The 13,154-nt window shown below is 39.7% G+C and overlaps 1 pseudogene; it reads left to right on the plus strand.

Moving 5' to 3' along the window:
* The first annotated feature begins 5,445 nt into the window (after positions 1–5,445).
* LOC149840165 (geraniol 8-hydroxylase-like) lies at positions 5,446–12,871 on the plus strand (annotated as a pseudogene).
* The last annotated feature ends 283 nt before the right edge of the window (positions 12,872–13,154 follow it).

A 13,154-nucleotide genomic window follows, 5' to 3' on the forward strand; every position in this document is an offset into this window, starting at 1 on the left:
AATCAATATATTAATAAGACTATAACCTTCAACAATTTTTTCTTTACTATGCTCTCATGCTCAGAGCGATATACACAATGACGTCTGTATCGGTCAAGTTAACTTGATTTGTTCTTTACTAAGTCTAAAGATCATGTCGATTTGTTTATTTTTTCTTTTCCGCCATTTTTAAATGGCATTGTGTAAATCGCGATGGAAGGTATCGTTCCCTAGGACAAAGCTCGTGAAGGAAAATCGCAATAGGATATTCAAACAGATTTGGCTCAGTTATTTGATAGGTTTAGGTGGGATGACTGTACAGATCGTGATAGAACACCTTCTACAAAAAACAAATCGCAATCTCTTATATACAACTGATTATAAGCCAATCGTGGTCTCTTATAAAAAACAAATGCGATCACTTTTATTTATGAAGGCCAAACATTACAACGATCTGTTCAGTGGCACTTGTGTGTTACAATTATTAAAAAAAGGATTAAACAATTAAAGAATGCCATGTTACAAAAAATAATTATAGAATTACAACAAAGAATTATAGAATTACAATAAATAATTATCGAGATAAAAAGAATCACTATCGGTTATTCAGTGGCACTTGACGACTCATATGGACTATGACATACAAATTGTCTCCTTATTTTTCTTGGTAGACTCTCTATCATCAGTGGCCTCTTGGTTCCCTCGATCTTATTATAAACACTGGTCATCATCTCTACCAGTGACTGCATTTGTCTCCCCAAATTGCTCATCTCCTTTCGTAAGTCCTTATTCTCCCTCTTCAACATCTGGAACCTTGTGTCGGAGACTACGTTCTCTTTTATGAGCTTTGTTCGCTCCTCATCGTGTACTGTTATTGAGGTAATCGTTGTTGTAGCCGGAGGGAGACGATGGACGGGTTTACTATGCTGGGATGCAACATGATGGGGACAGGAGGGAGGCATGGGTTCCCAATATTCTCAATCTACAGATTTTGACGCATGAGTTTCTAATATTTTTGGAAATAGTCGAGATCATATCGTCGTTCTTTATAATCATACGCTATGGCACGGACACCTCCTTTGTTCCAGATATCCAATTGTTTCTTGTAGCGTTCGTGCCAATTCAAGTTCCTAGCCCCACCACTATTCATCTTCCTTCTCACTTCCACAGGCTTCTTTGAGATAGACTGTCTCAAGCCAGATTATAGGAAAACTCGACTACCATAATGCAACTCAGCTTCATAATTGCTAAACAACCAAATATCGCGGTCAGATAGTCTCGCACCCTCAGAACAAGCTCATGGTCCTCGTCCTCCCCATCTCCATACGGTCTCCATACAACCTGTACATTGGAGATTATGGTTTAGGTACAGACAATTATTCATGTTAATGAATGCTAAATATTAAACTTATTTATAATAATGAATGCTAAATATATTACAACGACTGTTACTAAGAATGCAAATGATTACTATGATTTACAGTACTAAAAGATAAATGCTAAAGCGATAACAATTTGTACTAACGAAGATAAAATCCTGCAGCGATGATTACTTAAGAATGCTAAACATTTCAACGATTTATACTACTGAATGATAAATGCTGAACCGATTGTAAACGATTTTAAACCATTTACCTCATTTAGTTACAAACTATCTAAAATGAACTTAGCATTATCCTCCTTGACATTTAGTCTAGCCTACCGACCGATCTTTGGAAAACCACAAATCGTAGGGCCACACTGAGGATGCAATACGACAATATGCTCCCACGCTTAGTCCTACAAAAACAATATATTAGTAACACTACAACCTTTAACGAGCTTAGTCTACAAGTACTAAATATGTAATAAACAAATACATGAATAAATGACTAAACCCCCTCAACGGTTTTCGTACCCTTAATCGCATGGTAAAGTTGACTGTACAAGTGTGCGAGCATAGCAACACCCCATGCATAGTTGTCGACTTTGTCTAAGTTTTCCAGGTACTGCAACCACAACTTATTCTCAAATTAGAACAATCGGAAAATAAAGTAAGACCACAAAAATAAAGAAGGAAGCCGTGAAACTCTTGGTCAGCTCTTTCAGATGCACATGTAGCGGACCGACCTTCCCATTTATTACGAAAAGAAGAAACTTTCATCGATGTGGAATTGCTTTTACCATAAATACATTGACTCCAGTCGTCCATTGACATTCCTAAAAGGGCCGTGCACTTTTTCCTTGCATTATAGTTTGAATCCCGTAATAGGATAACACTCCCATGACACTTAAGGCCAGTAATCTGCGCCACATCTTCTAGGGTCATGGTGATCCCAAAAGAATCAAACAGGAATGTGTTCGTTTCATTATTTCACTTATTTACCAGGTGGGTTATGGTGTTCCAGCACATTTCAAAATAATGCTGGTCTAGAAGGCCACCGAAGTGCATATTTCGTAATCGATTTTTCTGATATGCACTCAGCTGATCATACCACGACAGAACTACAGGCCACTGACAACGCCCTCCGAGCTTTTCACCTGGTGCTCTACTTCTCTTCTGACTTCCCTGTAACAAAAAATAGTATATTATTCATATCAATTGTAAATTAATCTCATTTGTACTTATATAACTAGCTGTAGACAGTAATTGCTATAAATAATAATCGTTGCACACACACTATCATAGTAATCGCTAACACAACAATCGCTATACATAGTAATCGCTATACATAGTAATCGATATCACAGTAATCACTATACATAGTAATACCTATCACAGTAAATTATTCACAGTAATTGCTATCACAATAATCGCTATACATGAATCGCTGTAACAATAATTGCTATACATAGTAATCGCTATCACAGTAAATCATGATAAACAAGATCGATTTACGTACCTTAGTCATAATTTTCTCATCTTCATCCCCTCCCTCCATCCTCTGCCTTTCTTGTTGCTCCGCCACATCCCATTGCTTTTCTACTTCTTCCATCCTTCGCTCCATCGCCTCCCTCCTCTGCTTTTCAATTTCTTCTTTCCTCTCCATTTCCTTGTCTTCCTCCTCCTGTTTTTTCCTTTTCCTTACCTTCTCCTGCTTCTTCCTTTCTCTTTCCTTATATTCCTCGTCCTCCTTCTCTGTTTTTTGCCTCTTCCTCGTCCTCCTTCTCCTTCTTTACTTTTTCCTTCCTTTTTCAATCATTCTCTTCGTCCTCTTGCTTTTTCCTTTCCCTTTCCTTCTCTTCATCTTCTTGCTTTTTCCTTTTCCCTTTCCTTCTCTTCTTCCTCTTGCTTCTTCATTTCCCTTTCGTTCTCTTCCTCGTCCTCTTTCTCCTTTCATTGCCTTTCCTTCTCTTCCTCGTCATCCTTCTTATTCCTTTGCCTTTCCTTCTGTTCCTCATCCTGATGCTTCTTTCTTTGCCTTTCATTTTTCATCTTCATCATTTGCCTTTCCTTCTCTTCTTTCTCCTTCTTCTTCAATTGCCTTTCCCTCTCCTCTGCCTCAGTTTTCATTTGCTTTATCCTCCTTTGCTTTTCAAAATATTCTTGCTTCTTCAGTTGCCTTTCTTTCTCATTCTCCTCCTTCTTCTTCAATTGCCTTTCTCTCTCCTCCTCCTCCTTTTTTTGCCTTTCCCTTACCTTCTCTTTCTTCTCCTGCTTCTTCCTTTCTCTTTCCTTATCTTCCTCGTCCTCCTTCTTCTTTTTTTGCCTCTTCCTCTTCCTCCTTCTCCTTATTTACTTTTTCCTTCCTTTTTTTTTTATTCTCTTCATCCTCTTGCTTTTTCCTTTCCCTTTCCTTCTCTTCATCTTCCTGCTTTTTCCTTTTCCTTTTCCTTTTCCTTTTCCTTCTCTTCCTCCTCCTGCTTCTTCTTTTCCCTTTCGTTCTCTTCCTCGTCCTTTTTCTCCTTTCTTTGCCTTTCATTCTCTTCCTCGTCATCCTTTTTATTCCTTTGCCTTTTCTTCTGTTTCTCATCCTGATGCTTCTTTCTTTGCCTTTCATCTTTCATCTTCATCATTTGCCTTTTCTTCTCTTCTTCTTCCTTCTTCAATTGCCTTTCCCTCTCCTCCTCCCCCTTATTCTTTTTTTGCCTCTCCCTCTCCTCTGCCTCAGTTTTCATTTGCTTTATCCTCCTTTGCTTTTCAAAATATTCTTGTTTCTTCAGTTGCCTTTCCTTCTCATTCTCCTCCTTCTTCTTCAATTGCCTTTCTCTATCCTCCTCCTCCTTTTTTTGCCTTTCCCTCTCCTCCTCCTTATTTTTTTTTTTTGCCTTTCATTCTCCTCCTCCTCCTTCTTCCTTTGCCTTTTCCTCTCCTCCGCCTTCTTTTTTTATCTTTGTTTTTCGTTCTCCTCCTCCTTATTCCTTTGCTTTTCCTTCTCTTTGTCATCCTTCTTCTTCTTCATCTTTAGTTCTTCCGCATTCTTCCTTTGGTCTTCGACCTCAATATCTAATGGATAATCCTCTGCATAATACAATTCCAACGCTTTCTCCCTGTCTTTATCATTCTTAGTCTTCATTATATTTTGGTACCTTTCATAACGCTCATATAGATAGGACTGACGGATAACTTCTCTAATATTCTTCCCATAGAATGAAGGGTTATTTCTTGTCTGACGAGCTATAGACATTGACAACCTGCACAACACATAAATTTAACCGCATTATTATACGTTACAACCGCCTCCCCAAGTATATAATAATACAAATTATCCCATTCGTTAAACAATCACTAACATTATAAATTGTCGCAATATTTGGCTTTATAAGTAAACATCGTTGTAAGATTTAGCAAACTTAAATACAAATTGAGGTAACTTTATAAATACACGTCGCTAGTGCTTTAAATGTATAAATAGTTGCTACTTCAAACTTAAAAATCATTGTATAAATCGCAACCTTCATACATATTGTTGTAACGCTTGGCTTCATACGTATACATTGTTGTACGATTTATCAAAATTAAGTACAAATCGTGATAGTTTCATTAAATCGTTACTGCTTCAAACATATAAATTGTTCATGCTTCAAACGTACAAATCGTTGTAGAAAATTAGCCTTCATAAGTACATATCGTTGAAATGTTTGGCCTTCATAAGAATAAATCGTGCTAACTATTTTTTGATGCCCAGAAGATAGGTACAAATCGATTTGTTTTAGTATGGAAATATGTGTTATTTAGCATGAAGACGGCCACCCAGTTATAAGATTTAGCATTCAGATTTATAAATCGATTTGTTTGCATAATGAAACCTTATACGAAACTCACCAAAATAATAAGAGTTTTGGTAATTCGACAGTGGAGGAGAAACACCTAGAAGATAGACACAATCGATGGTGGTGACGATGCTGCCACTACGCAAACGAAGGCAAAGGATGCTCCGACGACAGTAGACGACGTCAAAGGGTGCTCCAGCGACAGCAGACGAAGGCAAAGGTTGCTCTGGCAGCAGCAGACGACGGTAAAGGGTGCTCCGGTGAAAGCAGACGATGACAAAGGAGAGTTCGATGGTAGCAGACGATGACAAAGGAGGGTCCGATGGTAGTAGACGACGACAAAGGGAGCTCTTGTTACAGCAGAAGTTGCAAAAGTTTACTGTTTCGGGCGAAAATGGAACGTTTGGACTATTTTAAGAGTTAAGATCATCCTCCCTTTTCTGGATCGAGTATAATTTGGTCCTTTTCTCGAACCGATGTTTCACTTTTCTAGATGGAGGGCATTTTTGTCCTTCTCTCAAACCGATGCTTCACTGTTTTAGATGGAGGGCATTTTTATCCTTTTCTCAAACCGTTGTTTCATGACAAGCATAACAAGAAAGGGTACTTAAGTCTTTGCAACCGCACCAGATTCTGATGCTAAGTGATGCCGACACACACGGGGATACAAGCCCCACATGCTTATATACGTGGCGCTCATTCGGACCCTCAAACACGAGATATAGCTAACGACCGTCTTCAGGAGGGGGGGGGGGGCATATAACCTGCTTCGATTGTTTTTGGAGAACAGATGGTGATTCCTCAAAACTCAAAACACAAATTTTTGTGTGCTTTGAAATCATCCACGTTGACAGCCTTTAATATTTGGTGTAATAATGACATCAGCTTTTCCTTCAGGGCCCAGGTGATTTATGGATATGAACTGTGATGATTTAATAACACACTAAAATTTGTGTTTTGACGAATCACCAAATCTGACTTCCTTCCTTCAGGCGTACCCCACTAAAGAGTATATAAACCTAGTTTGACTCATAAAAAAAAGTTTAAGAGCCATATATATATATATATATATATATATATATATATATATATATAGAGAGAGAGAGAGAGAGAGAGAGAGAGTCCATGGAGGAACCTATTGATTTCATGCTATGGGCTTGTACTTTGTTGTTGTGCGTGTATGGCTTTCTCCTATTATGGAGAAAGAGTAGCAAACTCCCACCAGGTCCTGTGGGTCTCCCTATAGTGGGCTCCCTCTTCAAGCTTGGGAATAAGCCCAATGAATCGCTGTACCAGCTCTCTAAAACATACGGGCCCATGATGACACTATGTTTGGGCATGCGAACCACCGTGGTGGTCTCCTCGAACAAAATGGCCGAAGAGGTCCTGCAGAAGCACGACCAAGTGTTCGCCGGCCGAACCGTATTAGACTCAGTGACTGCGTTCCGGCACAGCGAGCACTCGATGGTGTGGAACCAACTCGGCTCCAGATGGCGAGAGCGTGCGCATCTCCAACACAGAGATCTTCTCTTCCAAGCGACTCGATGCGATGAAAGGCCTGAGAGAGCAGAAGGTGGGCGACCTAATTCGACACGCCCGAGCGGCCTGTGCGGACGGGCGCACGGTTTATATTGGACGGTGCACCTCCGTTACTTCGTTGAATCTTGTATCGAACATGATTTTCTTGCGAGACGTGGCCGATCTAGAGTCAGAATCCGCACAAGAGTTCAAAGATATTGTGTGGAAGATCATGGAAACGGCCGGGAAGCCGAACCTCTCCGACTACTTCCCGGCGCTGAGGTGGGTCGATCCTCACGGCATACGACGAGCCATGACTGCTCACGGCCAAAAACTGCATGACCTTTTCGATGAGATGATCCCGAAGCGGCTGGAGTCTTACTCTGCAACTGGGTCCGCTCGGACCAACAACTATTTCTTGGATGTTCTGCTGCAGCACGGTGCAATGCCTAGTTCAGAGTTAACAAGGGATGTTATCAAAGCCTTAATGATGGTATGAATCCCAGACTCTGTGCCTCTGCTTTTACGATACCGTTTTTGTGGGCAAAAAAAAATCTCGCAATAAATTAATTTTACGATACACAATGCAGTGCTTGGAATGTGTGTGTGTGGGAAGCAGGTTATATGTTCCCCCCCCCCCCCGAACAGGGCAGTTAGCTACATCTCATGATCGGGGGTCCCAAAGAGCACCACGTATGTAAGCATGTGCGTCTCGTATCCCCATGTTTGTCAGCATTAATTAGCGTTGGAGTTTGATAAGATTGCAAAGACTTAAGTACCCTCTCCTCCATTGGTGCAAAAAAAAATGACAGTTCTTGAAAAGGAGTGGTTGTAAAGACTTAAGTGCCCCGAAGATGATTATTTAAGACCCAGTCTCTGCACTGCAGGATTATCCGAGAAAGAAATCTCCCCTGGAGGAGGCCATGAACATCAACCCTCTCACTCTCTCTCTCCCTTCTATTTCTGCTTCTGTGCACATCCATTAGAAGATCATACATTGCTCCATCAAGCACCGACTGACCTATACATTGACTCTTGTGAAGCCTGATTCAGAGTTTTTACCCTTACAAGAGGAGGGTTTGGGGGCTCCTCCCAGCGTGGGTATCATCATTCAACTAAATGAGTTGTAGATCCTGATTCAGAGTTTTTACCCTTACAAGAGAGGGGTAAAACCTCATCTCACTCTCTCTCCCTTCTCTCTCTACTTCTGTGCACATCTAACAAACGATCCAACATTTCTCCATCAAACACCGACTGACCTGCACACTAACTGTAGCATCGTTCAACTTGATGAGTTGTGGAACCTGATTTAGAGTTTTTGCCCTTACAGGAGGGGGGTTTGGGGGATCCTCCCAGCGTGGGTAGCATCATTCAACTTGAAGAGTTGTGGAGTCTGATTCAAAGTTTTTATTCATTCATATTTTAAGGCATTAGATCTCATTTTTGAACATCCACGCATGTGCAGTTTGCTTTTATCATGTTCAGTTGCTTTCTAGATTATACTTTGAATTCTTATGCATTTTAGATCTATCAATTTGTATGTAACCAGAGCTCATTTTAACTTGAATTTTTTACTGCAACTTCATGCATATGTCTTCATGCTCTCCACCTAAAATCAGATCATTCTGAGTTTGTTTGACCTACTTTAAAAATCGAGATTCAAAACCTATTATTTTGCACCGTCAGAATTTTAGCAGAATCAGGACCAACTTGCGAAAGTGATTTCTCCCTAACCAGTGATGATCTTTCCGATCCGTAAAAAGGGTTGTTTTCTAAATTGAATCTAGTTTGTTCATACCAAATTTCAGTGATTTCTATGGTGTTTTAGTACCCGTTTTGGGTCAAAAACCATAACCCTGTCACCCTGTGTCATTTTAACGGCTCAGATTTTGATCCATTTTGTTTGAATTTTATTTTCCTAATGGAAGATCATTTTTCAATTCTGTAAAACGGGTTCTTTTCGTATATGTGTCTAGTTCATCCCTGTAAATTTTCAAATTTTTTTATGGTCAATTACTATTTTATTTTGATTAAATACCAGAACCTTGTATCCAGATTTATAAATGTTCTGATTTTGGCCCCCATATCATGACTGTTGTAGCACTTCTTCAACAAATCGTTATTTGATTGACAATATTCTTCAGCAAATTATTGTTATGATTTTTTTGAGTCTCTAATGAGTCTCTACCATGATTTGTAGTATTTTTGGGTCTCCAACGAGCCTCACAATGATTTATAGTGTTGTTCGATCTTTTAACTATGATTTATAGTGCTTTGGGGTCTCCAACGAGCCCCACAATGATTTGTAGTATTTTTCGGTCTTTTAACTATAATTTATAGTGTTTTCGGGTCTCTAACGAGACCCACAGCGATTTATAGTGTTGTTGGACCTCGCTATAACGATTTGTAGTGTTTCTCGCTAAACACTACAGCGATTTGTGATACAAATCGCTATCCGAATCAGGACCAACTTGTCAGGGTCATATCTCCCTAACCAGAGATCAGATTTCAAATCCGTAAAAAGTGGTGTCTTCGTTATGAAGTCTAGTTTATTCTTGTAAATTTTCAGCGATTTCTATGGTCATTTGTATCCCATTTGGATCTAAAACCAAACCCCTATCAGTCTGCCTTATTTGAGTGACATAGGTTTTTATTTCATTTTGTAAGAGTCATATCTTCCCAGCGGAAGATCATTTTTCAAATCCGTAAAAAGGGTTTTCTTCCTCTATGTGTCTAGTTTATATCTAGAAAGTTTTATAACTTTTTATGCTCATTTGATATTTCGAACCTGTTAAAAACCGAGACATGTTATAAAATATTATAAAACTTAAAAAGTTTGAAACTTCCTCTATGTGTCTCGATTTTTAACAGGTTTGAAATACAAATGAGCATAAAAAGTTATAAAACTTTCCAGATATAAACTATACACATAGAGGAAGAAAACCCTTTTTACGGATTTGGAAAATGATCTTCCGTTGGGGAGATATGACTCTTACAAAATGAAATAAAAACCTATGTCACTCAAATAAGGCAGACTGATAGGGGTTTGGTTTTAGATCCATATGGGATACAAATGACCATAGAAATCGCTGAAAATTTACAAGAATAAACTACACTTCATAACGAAGACACCACTTTTTACGGATTTGAAATCCGATCTCTGGTTAGGGAAATATGACCCTGACAAGTTGGTCCTGATTCGGATAGCGATTTGTATCACAAATCGCTGTAGTGTTTAGCGAGAAACACTACAAATCGTTATAGCGAGGTCCAACAACACTATAAATCGCTGTGGGTCTCGTTAGAGACCCGAAAACACTATAAATTATAGTTAAAAGACCGAAAAATACTACAAATCGTTGTGGGGCTCGTTGGAGACCCCAAAGCACTGTAAATCATAGTTAAAAGATCGAACATCACTATAAATCATTGTGAGGCTCGTTGGAGACCCAAAAATACTACAAATCATAGTAGAGACTCATTAGAGACTCAAAAAAATCATAACAATAATTTGCTGAAGAATATTGCCAATCAAATAACGATTTGTTGAAGAAGTGCTACAACAGTCATGATATGGGGGCCAAAATCAGAACATTTATAAAATCTGGATACAAGGTTCTGGTATTTAATCAAAATAAAATAGTAATTGACCATGAAAAATTCTGAAAATTTACAGGGATGAACTAGACACATAAACGAAAAGAACCTGTTTTACAGAATTGAAAAATGATCTTCCATTAGGAAAATAAAATTCAAACAAAATGGATCAAAATCTGAGCCGTTAAAATGACACAGGGTGACAGGGTTATGGTTTTTGACCCGAAACTGGTACTAAAACACCATAGAAATCGCTGAAATTTAGTATGAACAAACTAGATTTAATTTAGAAAACAACCCTTTTTACGGATCGGAAAGATCATCTCTGGTTACGGAGAAATCACTTCCGCAAGTTGGTCCTGATTCTGCTAAAATCCTGACGGTGCAAAATAACAGGTTTTGAATCTCGATTTTTAAAGTGAGTCAAACAAACTCAAAATGATTTGATTTTTGGTGGAGAGCATTAATACATATGCATGAAGTTGCAGTAAAAATTTCAGATTAAAATGAGCTCTGGTTATATACAAATCGATAGATCTAAAATACATAAGAATTCAAAGTATAATCTAGAAAGCAACTGAACATGATGAAAGCAAACTGCACATGCGTGGATGATCAAACATGAGATCTAATGCCTTAAAATATGAATGGGTAAAAACTTTGAATCAGACTCCACAACTCTTCAAGTTGAATGATGCTACCCACGTTGGGAGGAGCCCCCAGACCCCTCTCCTATAAGGGTAAAAACTCTGAATCAGGATCTACAACTCATTTAGTTGAATGATGCTACCTACGCTGGGATGAACCCCGGGACCCCCCTCCTGTAAGGGCAAAAACTCTAAATCAGGCACATAAGTAGAGAGAGAAGGGAGAGAGAGTGAGAGGGTTGGTGTCCATGGCCTTCTCCAGGAGGAACCCTTTACCTCCCTTGATTTCTTCTCTAGAGAGAGAGAGGGTTTTACAGTGTTTTACGAAGAAGGAAGAAGAAGAAGATGACGATGGAGCAATGTAGGATCGTCTGTTGGATGTGCACAGAAGTAGAGAGAGAAGAGAGAGAGAGTGAGAGGGTTGTTGTTCATGGCCTTCTCCAGGAAGAACTCTTTGTTTCCCTTGATTTCTTCTCTAGAGAGAGAGGGTTTTACAGTGTTTTACGGAGAAAGAAGAAGAAGACATGTTTGTCCTTTTTTTGAACAGAAAAAAAAGAAGACTTTGAAGAGTCAACATCATTCTCGACTTTCTGGATGGAGGACATGTTTGTCCTTTTTTTGAACTGTTTGTTTTTTCTTTTTTGAATGAAGGGCATTTTTGTTATTTTCTCAAACCATCACTTTATGAGAAGAATAGCAAGAAAGGGTACGTAAGTCTTTGCAACAACACCAGAGTCCGATGCAAAGTTATGCCAACATACACGGGAATACGAGCCCCATGTGCTTGTATACGTGGTGCTCATTCAAAGCCCCGAACACAGACGTGGGATTCAGTGAATCATCGGGGGCGAACATACACCACCCTCTCGTGTGTGTGTGAGAGAGAGAGAGAGATGTCAATTGAGTTTTATTTTTTATTATTAAATTTATTGTTGTTTTTGGACGTTTTATTTATTTATATATAGATGTAAGGTGGAACAGATCTCCTTGAACAAGTGGCATTTGTTTCATAATTTGAGTTTGATTTAAATGTATGTGATTCAGAACCGAGTTCTCACTTGTCACCTAAATCGGTCCCAAAAGGTTTATTTTTGTTGCCATTGTTCTTCTAGATGAACGGCATCACTCGTTTGCAAATGAACGGCTGAAATTCATTGTAAACACGTATCATGCTGGTGGCTCCAAGTGTATCGTTCATCATCATCATCATCATCATGAATGGACTCCTTGGACCTGATCTGCTCTCCCCACCCTTCCCATAGCACATCTTCTCTCCAGATCCACCTGACGCAGGTCTTCTTTCATGATACGCAGGACATGTTTACTGCTGGCAGCGACACAAGCTCCTCCACTGTCGAGTGGGCAATGGCTGAACTGCTGCATCATCCCGATAAGATGGCCGCTCTTCGGTCTGGGCTCGATGATGCCATCGGTGGCGATCGACCCATCGAAGAGGCTGACATAGCTCAGCTGCCTTACTTCCAAGCAGTCGTGAAAGAGACCTTGAGATTGCACCCACCGATTCCGCTTCTCATACCACATAGAGCAGACGTAACAGTGGAGGTGGAGGGGTTCACCATTCCGAAGCACACCCAAGTGATTGTTAATGCATGGGCTATCTGGAGGGATGAGAAAGTCTGGGAAGACCCGACGTCATTTTCGCCGGAGAGGTTCGTCGGGTCGGAATTAAATTTCAAGGGCCGAGATTTAAAGTTCATTCCTTTCGAAGCTGGCAGGAGGATCTGCATTGGCCTTCCTTTGGCCGAGCGCATGGTTCATCTGATGCTGGCTTCTCTTATCCACTCTTTCTCTTGGAAGCTTCCTGATGGGATGCACCAGAGGAACTTGATATGGGCGACATGTTTGGCCTCACCCTACAGAAAGCTGTGCCTTTGAATGAAATTCCTACCATGTGGGCATTGGAAAACACTGCATAAGATGAGACCATCATGTATTTGTGATGAAAATAAGTTTCGTATGTCAAACGTTGAGTGAGTTAAAACTGCATGCGTTGCACTATGCACGTTGTCAAGTGTAAGTCGTGAGTTGATAAGTTGAAATGTTGAGTGAGTTAAATTGGCATGCGTTAATAGTGAGTAGTGGTTTATAACAAATAGTGAGATGAAAGGTTGAGCAATTGAAAAGTCAAGATTTAAAGAATGTACGTAACGGCTATATTTATGGAGAGGGTGGTGTATGTTCGCCCCCGATGATTCACTG

The sequence above is a fragment of the Nuphar pumila genome, chromosome 4 (assembly GCF_984573655.1).
Source record: "Nuphar pumila chromosome 4, dmNupPumi1.hap1.1, whole genome shotgun sequence".
NCBI classification, from domain to species: Eukaryota; Viridiplantae; Streptophyta; class Magnoliopsida; order Nymphaeales; family Nymphaeaceae; genus Nuphar; species Nuphar pumila.